At 41.4% G+C, this 13638-nt stretch overlaps 1 long non-coding RNA gene across 1 annotated transcript in view; it reads right to left on the minus strand.

The window, feature by feature from the left end:
- Positions 1 to 4189: 4189 nt before the first annotated feature.
- LOC134337297 (uncharacterized) overlaps positions 4190 to 13638 on the minus strand; it is a 56158-nt gene continuing 46709 nt past the window's right edge. The window contains exons 2-3 of the long non-coding RNA XR_010015961.1: positions 8009 to 8097; positions 4190 to 4487 (exon numbers count right to left, since the gene is read on the minus strand). This is a non-coding gene — a long non-coding RNA (uncharacterized LOC134337297). The remainder of the gene's footprint in view (positions 4488 to 8008; positions 8098 to 13638) is intronic.

Genomic DNA, 13638 nt, shown 5'->3' on the forward strand with positions numbered 1-13638 from the left:
AATAGACACCATGGAAGCCCAGCAAATGGCACGGCGTTTTGAGAGTTCAGTGTTCCATCCAGACCTCATCCATAAGGAGTCTGTACATCCACCCTGTGGAATGCATGGGTTTTCTCTGGGTTCTCCGGTCTCCTCCCACTCCAAACACATGCCAGTTAGTTAGTTAATGGGTCATTGAACATTGTCCCATGATTAGGTTTGGGTTAAATCCGGCGATTGCTGGGTGTCGTGGCCTGAAGGGCCAGAAGGGTTGATTCCATGATACACATCTCTAACTAAAAAATAATACGCCTTTGGCCCAAAGGAAATCAAGAGTTAAAGGAAATGGATTAGAAAGTACAAAAGATGGGGATCAGTCATCATCTTATTGAATGGCAGAGCAGGTGCAAGGTGTGTTTGACCTATTCTGCTCCCAATGTTTTCTTATAATTCCATATTCTGTACATATTAAGACAGTGTCACAAATTCTGAACATAATAAGACTCTGTTCCATATTCTGGACATCATAAGTCGGTATTCTATATTCCAAACATAATAAGACAGTATTCTATATTTGGACCATAATAAGACTCTAATCCATATTCTGAACATAATAAGACTCGGTTCCATATTCTGAACATAATAAGACTGTATTCCATATTCTGAAAATAATAAGACAGTATTCCATATTCTGACCATATTGAAATTTGATTCCATGTTCTGATGACAATAAGACAGTACAGTATTCCGTATTCTGAGCATAATAAGACTGTATTCCAATGTGGCTGCAAACATGCTGCTTTTCTGTACCTTATATCAAACCAACAGAGTCATTGAAGTGCTGGGATTGTATTTGCCCCTTTTGCGTCAGAAATAGAAATGTTTCAGGTTTTCCAAATGAGTTATTTAGATACATAGCATGGAACTGGTCATGCTGACCAAAGCTGCACCATCCAGCAACCAACCTATTATCCTAATCGCAGTTTATACAATGACTAATTATCCTACCAACTCTTACGTCTTTGGACGATGGGAGGAAACCAGAGCACCTGGAGAAAACCCATGCGGTTATGGGGAGAATGTATAAGCTCCTCACAGACAGCGGTGGATTTGAACTCCAAACTCCAGAAAGCCCAAGCTGTAATAGCATCGCACTAACCATTACGCTACCACGGCAATCCAATGGATCTACTTGTATGGGGCTTACAATGTTCGAAATAAGGATTGTAGCTTTACATCTTTTTATTTGGTGAGACAAAGAAACAAAAGCAAGGGTTAGTGATGTGCGGTTGCTTGACCATATAGATTCTCACAAGTACATTTTGTTCAGATGAATGATTTTCTACCTGGAGCATATCTCTATCTCTTTTTTTCCCACAGATGTTGTCTAATCTGGCGAGTGTTTTCAACATTTCCCGTTTAGATTTCCGGCATCCTTAGGCTTTTGATTTTCATAAAGTAACCTTTGTTTCAAACTGTTTTATCCCTCTCAGCATTATGATGAAGTGTGAAGAGACTGGCAAATGAAAAACTGCATTCCTGGTGGCATGGACTGGATGCGATTGTAGTCTCAACTTTTAATGAGACTATCATTCCTAGGTACATATTGCAGAAGAATTCATCTCCTTACCATCTGTTGACTTTAATCAGAACATGGAGAATGATGCTTAAGTATTTGAAAATCTACTTACGTTGTTACACTTAATTTTTTGTTGTTTTGTCTTTTTCACACTTTTTTTCAAGTTCCAGTCTTCACTTTGATGGTTCATCTTGTACGCATAAACCTCCAATTCGATTGGCCAATAGTACTTACAGTGCTTTCCCTCAGTATCATATTGGAATTGTCACTACGTTTGGATATGGCCCAAGTGCGGAGCGAGAGACACTGAAGCAGGTCGATAGATCACAGACTTTAATGCGAACAGAGTTAGAGGGAAAAGAAAACAATAAATGCTCGGCCAAACAGGATCATTAACTAAATCTCTCAAATGGAAAACGAAGCCAACACCGTGGCTGAAAGGAATAACTAAATATAAAATGAATACCGCTAGTCTTCAGAGTCAGTTGACTCAACAGTCCAATTTCTCAGGCAAGGAGACAGTGAAACGTTGCTGTGCTTTGCTCAAGTCTCTACAAGCACTATGATGAAAAAAATGGTGTTAAATACCATCACAATGAAATAATAATTAACTGATACTTACATATTCATGAGCGCAGTTGTTGTATCTGCTGTGCTGCCGAATCCGTGACAGAAATGGATTATTGCACTATCAGGAAAGATAGAGTGAGTCGCCCTGTCTATGGTTTGGAAAGTTAAGTGAAACAAACTCAGTTCTTCAAGAACTTGAGTGGTCAGATGCAAGGGGTAATGTTCACCATCCTCACGGTATCAAGAACCACTTGTCACAATCTCCTAATCAAGGGTTAGGGGACTCAGAACTGAATGGAGAAGAATCAGGTTTATTACAACTGACATATGTTGTTTTGTGGCAGCACTTCAGTGCAAGACATAAAATAACTATAAATTACAATAAGGGGATATAATAAATAAACAAGGAGTGCAAAAGAGAACAAAATTGTGAAGTTGTGTTCATGGGTACGAACAATTAGAAATTTGATGGCAGAGGGGTGGAAATCGTTCCTAATACGTTGAATATGCATCATCATGCTCCTGTGCCTCCTTCTTGATAGTAGTAATGAGAAGACAACATGTCCTGGGTCATAAGGGTCCTTCTTGATGGGTGCCACCTTTTTGAAGCATCATCTTTGGAAGATGTCTTCGATGATGATGGAGATGAAGAAATATCTTCACTTCAAGGTAAAGAATCTTTGGGAATCTCCATCTAAAATGGATATTTTAAAGACATAAGTCCATAGAATTTTAATAAGAGAATAAAGAGATGAGGGCCATAATGAAGGAAAGTGCCAGTGAGGTTAAAGATGCCCCACTTTCTTATTGAATGATGGGTCAGACAGGAGGGGCTGAATGGCCTTTACTTGCCTCTGCTTTTTACCTTTTAATGTTCTCCTGATTGAACTGAGTGCCACAAACACACCGGCTCTAAACAATAGTTGTGGCCTTGCACCTTATTTGTTGACCCTCACTGCACTTACTCTGAAATACTATATTCTCCATTTTGTGTTCTTTTTGCTACATCAGTGTAATTATGTGAGGCATTATTTGTCTGGACGGCCTGCAGAAGTTTCAAAGCATCAATGTTTCAAAGTATATTTATTATCAAAGAATGTATAAATTATACAACCTTGAGATTTGCTTGGTTATGGGCAGCCACAAACCAAGAAACCTGAAAGAACCTAATTAGAAAAAAAAGACCAATTCCTGATGCGCAGAGAAAGGGCGAAAAAAACACAAATCATGCAAACAATAGAAGCCAGCAACAACATCCTGAACCAGAAAGGAGTCCTTAGATCCGAAACCCAGAACAGTCCAGGGTAGGCCAAAACCTCGGTATCAGTTCATCATATTAGGGGGTACAGAGCACAGCAGCTGGGGCAGTCTTCATAGCCTCAGGGCCATGGAGAGAGGAGTGAAAATCTCAGCAGAGCAAGCAAAATTGACTCTTGCCTCCAATCCCAACACCTTGTCTTTCCAGTCTATCACGGCCGTGACTTAAATTGTTCAGCGGCATATCATACCTCACAGTGGTACCCAGGTACTGCTGCAGCAAAAGACTCTGGGCTTTGAGCATGCCACCCAGCAACTCGCTGCAGGCACAAATTTCGCCGCCCAGCCTGAAGCCACTCTTGATTTCTCCTAACCGGCTCGGCACTCAAAGCAATCCAACCTCGCTTCCGGGCCAATTGTATTAGATTAGATTAGATTAGTTTAAATTATGAGGACACGCAGTCCTTTTTTATTGTCATTTAGTAATGCATGCATTAAGAAATGATACAATGTTCCTCCAGTGTGATATCACAGAAACACAAGACAGACCAAGACTGAAAAACTGACAAAAACCACATAATTATAACATATAGTTACAACAGTGCAAGCAATACTGTAATTTGATAGAAGAACAGACCATGGGCACGGTAAAAAAAGTCTCAAAGTCTCTCGAAAGTCCCAACATCTCACGCAGACGGTGGAAGGAAGAAAATTCTCCCTGCCATGAGCTTCCAGCGTCGCAAACTTGGCGATGCAGCACCCTGGAAGCACCCGACCACAGCCGACTCCTAGTCTGTCTGAAAACTTCGAACCTCCAATCAGCTCTCCGACACCGAGCACCATCTCTGCCGAGCGCTTTGCCCCCAGCCCCGGCCGCCAGCAACAGGCAAAGCCGAGGATTTGGGGCCTTCCCCTCCGGAGATTCTCGATCGCACTGTAGCAGCGGCAGCGAACCGGGCATTTCAGAAGTTTCTCCAGATGATCCTCTGTGCTTCTCACGCCCATCTCCATCAAATCAGGATTGTGCACGGCCCCTATGAGGAACAAGACTCCCCTCTCTCGACTTCTCCTCTCCAAATGGCTCACTCCATCTGCGTCGGTTCTGCAACGTACCAACATGGTTCATCCCTTAAATTTATTTCAGAAATTAGTTATTAGCAAATTATTAGTAAAAGCAAAATTTTTTGCCATCTCATCTACTAGTGAGCTGTCACACTCTTTTGGTAGTGCCATCTTAAAAAACAACAGCCTTTCATTGTATCTCGGTACATGTGATAATTAATCGCTTACAACCAATGCCAATTCCATCCAATTCCAAAGTGCGAAGATTTGTGCCAAAACACAAGTTTACATGTAAGGTACAAAGTGAGTTTAAGGTAGTAATAGATTAGTAAATTATCATCTTCATCATTTTGTGTCATGTCATATGACATGGGCGATCATGTCATATAACCATGAATGTAATTGACAAATTTTTCTACAGAGGTGGTTTGCCATTGCCTTCTTCTGGGCAGTGTCTTTGCAAGATGGGTGATCCCAGCCATTATCAACACTCTTCAGGGATTGTCTGCCTGGCGTCAGTGGTCGCATACGACCATCCACCACCTGCTCCCATGGCTTCCCGGGACCCTGATCGGGAGGCTAAGCAGGTGCTACATCTTGCCCAAAGGTGACCTGCAGGCCAGCGGAGGGAAGGAGCACCATACACCTCCTTTGGTAGAGACATATCTCCACCTATTTATTTTACTTCAAATAGATTAAAATAAATAGATGAAAAGATGCATCTTTGTCATTATTGGAAGGATGAGAGGATGCAGAGAAGATTAACGGGATGCTGCTTGAACTACAGGGCATGTTTTATGAAGAAAAGTACTGTGAGATAGGGCCTTTTCCTTTGGAGCAAAGGAGGATGAGTGGTGACTTGATAAGAAGTGTACAAGATGATGAGAGGCATAGAGTAGACAGCCAGAGACTTTTCTCCCCAGGGCGGAAATGGCTACAACAAAGGGGAATAATTGTCAGGTGAATGGAGGAGATTATAAGAGGGCTGTCAGAGGTAGTTATTTTTCACAGAGAGCAGTGAGTCTGTGACATGCCCCGTCAGAGGTCGTGGTGGAGGCAGGTACATTAGGGGCACTTGAGAAACTCTTAGATAGGCTCATGGATGATAAATAATGAAGGGTTATGCAGGGGAGAAGGGTTAGATTGATAGAAAAATGGAGGGTTGCATAAGAGGGAAGGGTTAGATTGATCTTAGAGTAGGTTAAAAGGTTGGCACAATACCATGGGCTGAAGGCATTGAATACCTCTGGATAAACATTGGCTTCATTACATATCTTTGCCCTGTACTGCTGCTCCAAAACCCATAAGTTTCACGTCACAAAAATCAATGATAATATACGTGATTCTCATTCTGACTCCACATCTTTAATTCCTCTTGTTTTACCTCAATATACTTTGTAATGATTTCATCTGTATAAACAGTATGCAAGACAGGCTCTTCACTCTATCTTGGTACATGTGACAAGAATAACCCAATTCCAATACTGATATCTCCCCTTTCCTTATTCCTCCAGTCTCCCTGTCATGGTGAGTGCTGGCAATGACTCAACCCAGGTGCAGAGGAATGGCAGACTCCCATGTAGAGACCGAAACAAGAGGTTATACATGGGTATTCCAACAGAGCATCGGATGCATAATTGAGTGACACCACGAGACAAAGCATTCTCCATAAGAGGACCCCACCAACGGTGCTAAATGAGCATCCGCTTTAACTAATCATAGAACGCGGAAAACCCATGCCAGTCGCAATTAACTGGACAAGATTAAACAGAAAGCACAAGGGTTTAATGACTCTAGTTAAGACAGCAATTAGTAAATACAGTTGCTCGATAAACCTAGAAGCTCTATATGCTACAGCAAGACACAAAGGCCTGCAAGGCTTATGGCACTCCCTTTTCTCATCCTACCTATGTTTTCTCTACCTGCCTCCCCCATCACTATTACTTAATTAGAAAGTAGTTTTATATTTGCTTTCTAACTTTCGAAAGACAGGAGTGCATGAGTTCAAAATGGGGAATTAATTTGCTCTCTGCATCCTCCTCTACAAAACTCGCCTGTCCTCTTATCCTCCTTCATCTGAAAACTTTATCATCCAGTCTCCCCTTGAGCAGTGTAATTAGAATTTGGCCTGCAGTCTTTTAAAATTTATTCATGAACATGCTAATCTCCCTTTCCCATTGTAAACTCATAATCCCACATTAATAATGTAAATTCCCAATGTAAACGTCCGTGATGTAATTACATCTTCCCTCCAGTGGAGATGCTGCGTTCAAGGTTCAAAGTTCAAAGTAAATTTACTATTGAAGTGTTTATACTGTATGTCACCATATATTACTCTGAGATTCATTTTCTTGTGGTCATCTTCAATAAATCTATAGAATAATAACCATAAGATGAAGCAGATGTGTTCCACAAACTGCCAAAGCAAGAAGTCAAAGGTCTCCACCAGTTGGTCTTTAGTACTTGACCAGGTAACTCATCTGGGCTGAATGCTTTTCGTGAGCTCACCCTCCTGAAGAGAGTGAAATCACAGGATCTTTGCGGAATGTGTGAGTTTGTGATGGCTCCTCCATGTTTTGACAGTCAAAGCGAGCATTCACAGTAGAGATGCGATAGAATCAATGAAACACGCACGCGCACGCGCGCGCACACACACACACACACACACACACACACACACACACACACACACACACAAAGACTGACAAACAAAGGAACATTTCTACTCCATTGGGAGAAAGCTGTGCCAGGATACGTACCAATTTCCTTTAATAATGGCATAATAATCATGGAAAAACAATAATGACAGAAATATGATTTTGAAACAAAAGCTGATGTGCATCTTTTAGTTGCTTAAATGAAAAGTACTGGTAGAAATGAAGCAGCCTCTTTATTCGACAAAACAAGATACAGCTGGCATCATATGGAGATGCTTTTGGTAGAAAAGTTCTGCTGGGCCCAGCCTGACACAACATTTTATTTGCTAAAGATCAAAGTCAAATTCAAACAAATCCATATTTACAATGCTTCCTTTGAACTACACTCCCCTTTCACACCCATACTACAGGCACCCAAATGCACACAAATAACAAATTTAAATCAGCATTGTCTACCCACTGTTCAGAGTTGCATTTTAGATTTAATCTCCAATGCATATGCAGATCTGAAAGTAGCTTGCTGAAGTCAATAATCACTTTATGTCCTAACTCCAAAAATCCCCTAATACATCTGCATATCTGTCTCCAATTATTCCTCACTACCAACACCTCACTAGTGAATTACAATAGGATTTGGCCCCTGCCACACCCAGTACTGCAACTGTATTACCATATGAAGCATAGGTCTTGAATCTGGTACCAGTTGTTTCCTTTACAGGATCTATTGACTTGATGCTGGAAGCTTACAGTCATCTGCCAATCTATATTTATTTCCACCAAATGCAATTAACTTCAGCTTTATTTCAATAGCATAATAAACAACACATTCTTCATTCCATTGAAGACTACTACTGTCATAATAAGACAACGTGTAATAGAGTTTCCATGAGTTTGCACTCTGCACCTGGATCTTTTTGCTTATTCCCAAAGGGAAAATCCTGCATCTTCGTCATCAGAGTGACCCTGGGCCATGCGACAGGAGATCTGCAAGGACTGACAACAAGAAGAATAAAGTATTGGTATTGGTTATGTTCTGGTAAAATCCGATTTTCAGCCATAAGTAACGAATGGCTTAACCATAACATATTTGGTATGCAAATCATGTCCTTAATTAGTTTCCAGTTTTCTGACATCAAACAAATTAACTTTGTCAGATGTATTTTGAAACATGCTGTGTCAATGACCAACACAGTCCAAGATGTGCTGGGCATTCCCGCAAGTGTTGCCATGCTTCCAGCACCAACATAGCAAGCCCACAATTTACAAATCCTAACACGCATGTCTTTGCAATGTGGGAGGAAAATGGAGCACATGGAGGAATTTCACACGTCAAGGGGAGAACGTGCAAACTCCTTACAGGCAGTGGCAGGAATTGAACACCAATCTTACAGCAGACACTATAAAACGATACGCTAATCGTGCCTTTCTCCCCCACCCCTCCTTATTCAATATCATTCCTTTTAGGGGAACAGCAAGCCGAGTTCATGTAGTTTGTAAAATCCACACTGAGATAAACAGTCTCCAATATTGCAAGGGAATCCCATTCCATTAGATACTGATGTGTAGTTCCATGCCTTGCATTATTCTCATGTGTCTAAATAATTTATTAACCATCTATATTCTTCGTTTAATTTAATTAATTCTCCCAAGGTGCTTCCCAAACAATAATGGTCATAAAATAAAGTCAAATTCTTTGCTCTTTTTTCAGGGACAGGATAAGTTGTCTTCAAACTTCAGAACAGCAGATATCTTCTGAATGTTTTTTTTGGGGGGGGGAAGAGGTGTCTGAAAAAGTTACAAAGGAAAAAATGATTCCTGATGAAAGGTTTTGGCCTGAAACATTATTCCCCTTTGTAGATACCACCTGACTTATTGAGTCCCTCCAGTATTTTGTGTGTGTTGAAGAACATTGAAGGACCAGAAGACTTGGGGACAGGTTCAAGCCATTCGGCCCATCGAGTCTGCTCCACCATTCAATCATGGCTGATTTATTATCCCTCTCAACCCCATTCTCCTGATTCCTCTCTGTGACCTTTGACACTGTTATAATCAAGAACCTATTAACCTCTACCTTAAATATACCCAATGACTTGACTTCCACAGCCGTCTGTGGCAGTGAATTCCACAGATTCACCACCCTCTGGCTAAAACCATTCCTCCTCCCACTTCTTTTTTTATTTTTCCCTTCAGAGTTTTGCAAATACCATACAGTGGCTTAAAAATTCTCCTGTGAAGTACAACATTTTTTTCTTTTGCTCTACAGGTGGATTTTATCTAAAATCTGATTACAATATTCAATGTCATCTTTCTGATGTCTCTTACTCAAGCATAAAAGTTGGTCACACTTGGTAAGGATGGCAGATTACTTTCTCTGAAGGTCAGAAGTAAACTAGATGGGTTTTTTTTATAACAGTGCAGCAGTTTTACAAATCAGCATCACTGATGGTAGCTTTTAAATTCCAGATTTGTTTAATTACACCCATTTAAATTCCCCAGCTGCTTCAAACAAACCAGAAACAGACAGTTTAGCCTCCCAGGTCCACACTGCACACCAAGCCACCATTTAGAATGATCCTACAAGAATCCCATTTTATTTTCCTACATTTCCATAACAGCCCCCAGACTCGAGCACTCTCCTACACAGCAGCGGCAATTTACAGTGGCCTATTAACTTCGCAGCCCACACACCTTTGGGATGTAGGAGGAAGCCGCAGTAACTGCGGAGGAATTCACATGATCACACGGAGAATATACAAGTGCTACACAGACAGGACCTGGGACACTGGGACACTGGAGCTGTGAGGCAGCCACACTACTGGCTGCACCACAAAGCCGGGATTCACACTCCCGTCCAGACCAACGGATTCAGTTACTGTGCAAGGTATTCACTCCGTAACTGAATCACAGCACGATTTACCGCTGTAATATTTCTTGCTTGTTATTTTTGGTCATGTCCAATCAGATTAAAACAAAATCATCATTATCTTATCAGTGGTGTGTATTTACATAATATGTCAAACATTTTCTACTATTATACAGTACGGTGCAAGAGTCCTCAGCACATATACAGCTAGGGTGCCTAAGACTTTTGCACAGTACTGTATTCATCAGTATAGAGTGAAGAGCAAGTTTATTAACCTGGCAGGAGCAGAGGACGTTGGCAATGGTGAGGCTGGACCGCCGATAAATGGGAGTGGTACAGGTGGCAGAGAAGGAGTGCCAGGGGCGGTGATGGCGTGGGTGCAGATGCACCCAGTCCTGAGACGCCAGGCAAGGTAATTTATTTCAAACAGTTAGTTTATTGATCATTACGGAATGTTTCTCTGGTACTTTTTTTCTCCCTCCCCTCTCCCTTTCCTTTTCCCAACTTTGATTCCCCTCTCCCTGTCCCCTTCCTACTCCCAGTCCACAATAGAGACCCATATCAGAATCAGGTTTATCATCACTCACATATGTCAGGAAATGTGTTTTTTGTTGCTCCAGCAGTAGAGTGCAATACGTAAGATTACGACGGAATTGTGCAAAAGTCTTGGGCGTCCTAGCTATATATATATATATATATATATGTGTGTGTGTGTATGTGTCTAAGACTTTTGCACTGTACTGTATTTTACTGACGGCATTGTAAACAAAAGGTCCAAAACATCGTTGAGGATCCCTACCACCCATTCCACAATCTCTTTGACCCACTACCCTCAGGAAGGAGGTTCAGAAGCATCAGGACTGCCAGATCAGGTAATAGCTTCTTCTCTCGGGCTCTGTGACTAATGAATACCCTGCCACCACTGAGGTGATGTCACTAGGACAGCGAGTTGGTTACTGGCCACCACCGAGGTCACGTCACTAGGACAGCGAGCTGGTTACTGTTTATCTGTATTGTTTAATGTTTACTGCTTTCCCGTGCGCTGCACACTACATGCACTTTATAATTACATCTTGTTAACTATTTGTGGTAATATTTTATTTTATGTACTGTGTGTGTTATGTTTTGTGGGTGTACCATGTTCCAGAGAATGTTGTTGTGTTTGGAATATATATATATGTATGTTAAAATGAAAATAAATTTGTAACTTTAACTTATTATACTGAACATATAGATTAAAAGTATGTATACTTCACTTGTCCTCATGAAGAGTCTTGGCCCAAAACATTGACTCTTTATTCCTTTCCATAGATACTGCCTGGCACGTTGAGTTTCTCCAACATTTTGCATCAGTCACTCTATAAACTATGTATACAGTATACATATATACAGTACTATGTAAAATTCTCAGGTACATATACCTAGGGTGCCTAAGACTTTTGCACTGTTCTATACCAATTTTATGTATTGCACTGTGTTGCTACTACAAAAAAAACATTTCATGATATATATGAGTGATGGCAAACCTGATTCTGATGTGAGTCTCTATTGTGGACTGAGAGTGGGAAGGGGGCAGGGAGAGGGGGATCATGGTGGGGGAAAGCGAAAGGAAGAGGGGAGGGAGCAGGAAGCACCAGAGAGACATTCTGTAATGAACAATAAACCAATTGTTTGGAATCAAATGACCTTCCCTGGTGTCTCAGGGCTGGGTGTGTCTGCACCTGTGCCTCCCCCCTCCCCTGGCACTCCTTCTCTGCCACCTCTCCCACATCCCTCCCACGGCGCTCCACCCTCACCATCCCCAACATCCTTTGCTCCCACCAGATTAAAAAGTGGCTGTCTGCTCCACATTGGCAAATACAGAACTAAAACTTTTGCACAGTATTGTACAATACTGAACATAAAGTGTCAAAGGTTATGAAGAGAAGGCAGGAGAATGGGGTTGAGTGGGATTACTACCTCAGCCATGATTGAATGACAGAGGAATCTCAAATGGCCTAATTCTGCCCCCATGACTTTTGAAGTTATCGGGTAGTTTTTTATCAGTGGCGAATCACTTTCAGCTACTCATTTGGGTGCCACGGTGGCATAGTGGTTAGCAGGACACTATGACAGCTCAGGGCGTCGGAGCTCGGTTCTGATGCTGTCAATAAAGAGTTTGTATGTCCTTCCTGTGAGTGTGTGGTTCTCCTCTGGGTGCTCCTTCCACATTTCAAAGACTTACAGTACCAGTTAGTAGTCACTGTAACTTGTCCTGTGATTAGGCTAATGTTAAGTAGGTTGGTCACTAGGTGATACAGCTCGTTGGCCCAGAAGGGCCTGTTTCATGCTGTATCTCTTAATAAGTAAATAAATTCTATCAAACTGTATCCATGAAAAATTTGAACCTTGGTCGTAATCAGATAAACAATCAGACTCTTCCTATTCCTGTTTATTCACGTTGCTTACATTTCAATTAGAAACACAGGAGACTTTGCAGATGCTTGAAATTCAGGGCACAGACACAAAAAGATGGGGGAACTCAGCAGGTCAGGGAGCAGCTATGAACAGTCGATGTTTCAGGCCTAGACTCTTCACCAGGACTGGAAATGAAGGGGGAAGAAGCCAGAATGAGACGGTGAGGGGACAGGAAGGAGCTCAAGCGAGAAGGTGATAGGTAAAGCCAGGTGGTGGGGGGGGGGGTGGGTTGTTGAGTTGAGAAACTGGGAGGCGATCGGTGGAAGTTTAACAAGATGGCTGCAGAGAAAAGTTCTTCGAAAATACATGCGGCTGTGGTAGTGAGTCTGGGTGAGCACAGAGAAGAGTCAGAGAGCGACAGAGTTACATTTTAATAAAAGTTTTGAACCTTATCTTCAGTTTTGCACCCTGCTCCCTCACCTCGCAAGTAGTTTGACAGCACTGGAGGACTTCTGCAGACAACTCAACTCTCTATTTAAAACAAATACAGCATTTGCAATAGTAACTGACATCCGAATCAGAATCAGGTTTGTTATTACCGTCTTACTCGATGTGAAATTTCTTGTTTTGTGCCAGCAGTACATTCCAAAGGTATAAAAATTATTATAAATTACAAAGGAAATAAATAATGAAAAGACGGGTAAAAAAAACATAATTTTATTCTGTAAGGTACTACAGAATATCAGCAATTACATGATGTTTCAGACTCATTTTTACGAGTTACTATAAAATCCGTTATAAAAGTTCACCTTCAGAAGGGAGTGCAACTTATGTTAGAATTTCTAAGCCTTAACTCAAAACGTTGATTCTCCATGTCTGGAGTGGCTGGTGTCTTTGGTTATGTTGGCTGCTTTACCAAGGCAGTGAGAAGTGTAGGCAGAGACCATGGAGGGGAGGCTGGTTTCTCGTGATGTGTCAACAACACTTTTATAATTGATAATATCTGTCTACTTGGAAGTCAAGAAACAGAAGTTCTCTTCACTTGATTTGGGGTAGAAGTGCCTCAGGTCCCACACCACACTCAACCATCAACCACACTTAACCTTCACTCACCTCAATACTGAACTGATTCCACAACCTATGTACTCACTTTTAAGGACTTTACAACTCATGTTCTCAATATATATTATTTATTTATGTGTTTTCATATTTGTTGTCTTTTGCACATTGGTTGTCCATTTTTGTATGCAGTTTTTCATTCATTCTATTCTGTT

This window comes from Mobula hypostoma, chromosome 24 (assembly GCF_963921235.1).
Source record: "Mobula hypostoma chromosome 24, sMobHyp1.1, whole genome shotgun sequence".
In the NCBI taxonomy this organism is placed as follows: domain Eukaryota; kingdom Metazoa; phylum Chordata; class Chondrichthyes; order Myliobatiformes; family Myliobatidae; genus Mobula; species Mobula hypostoma.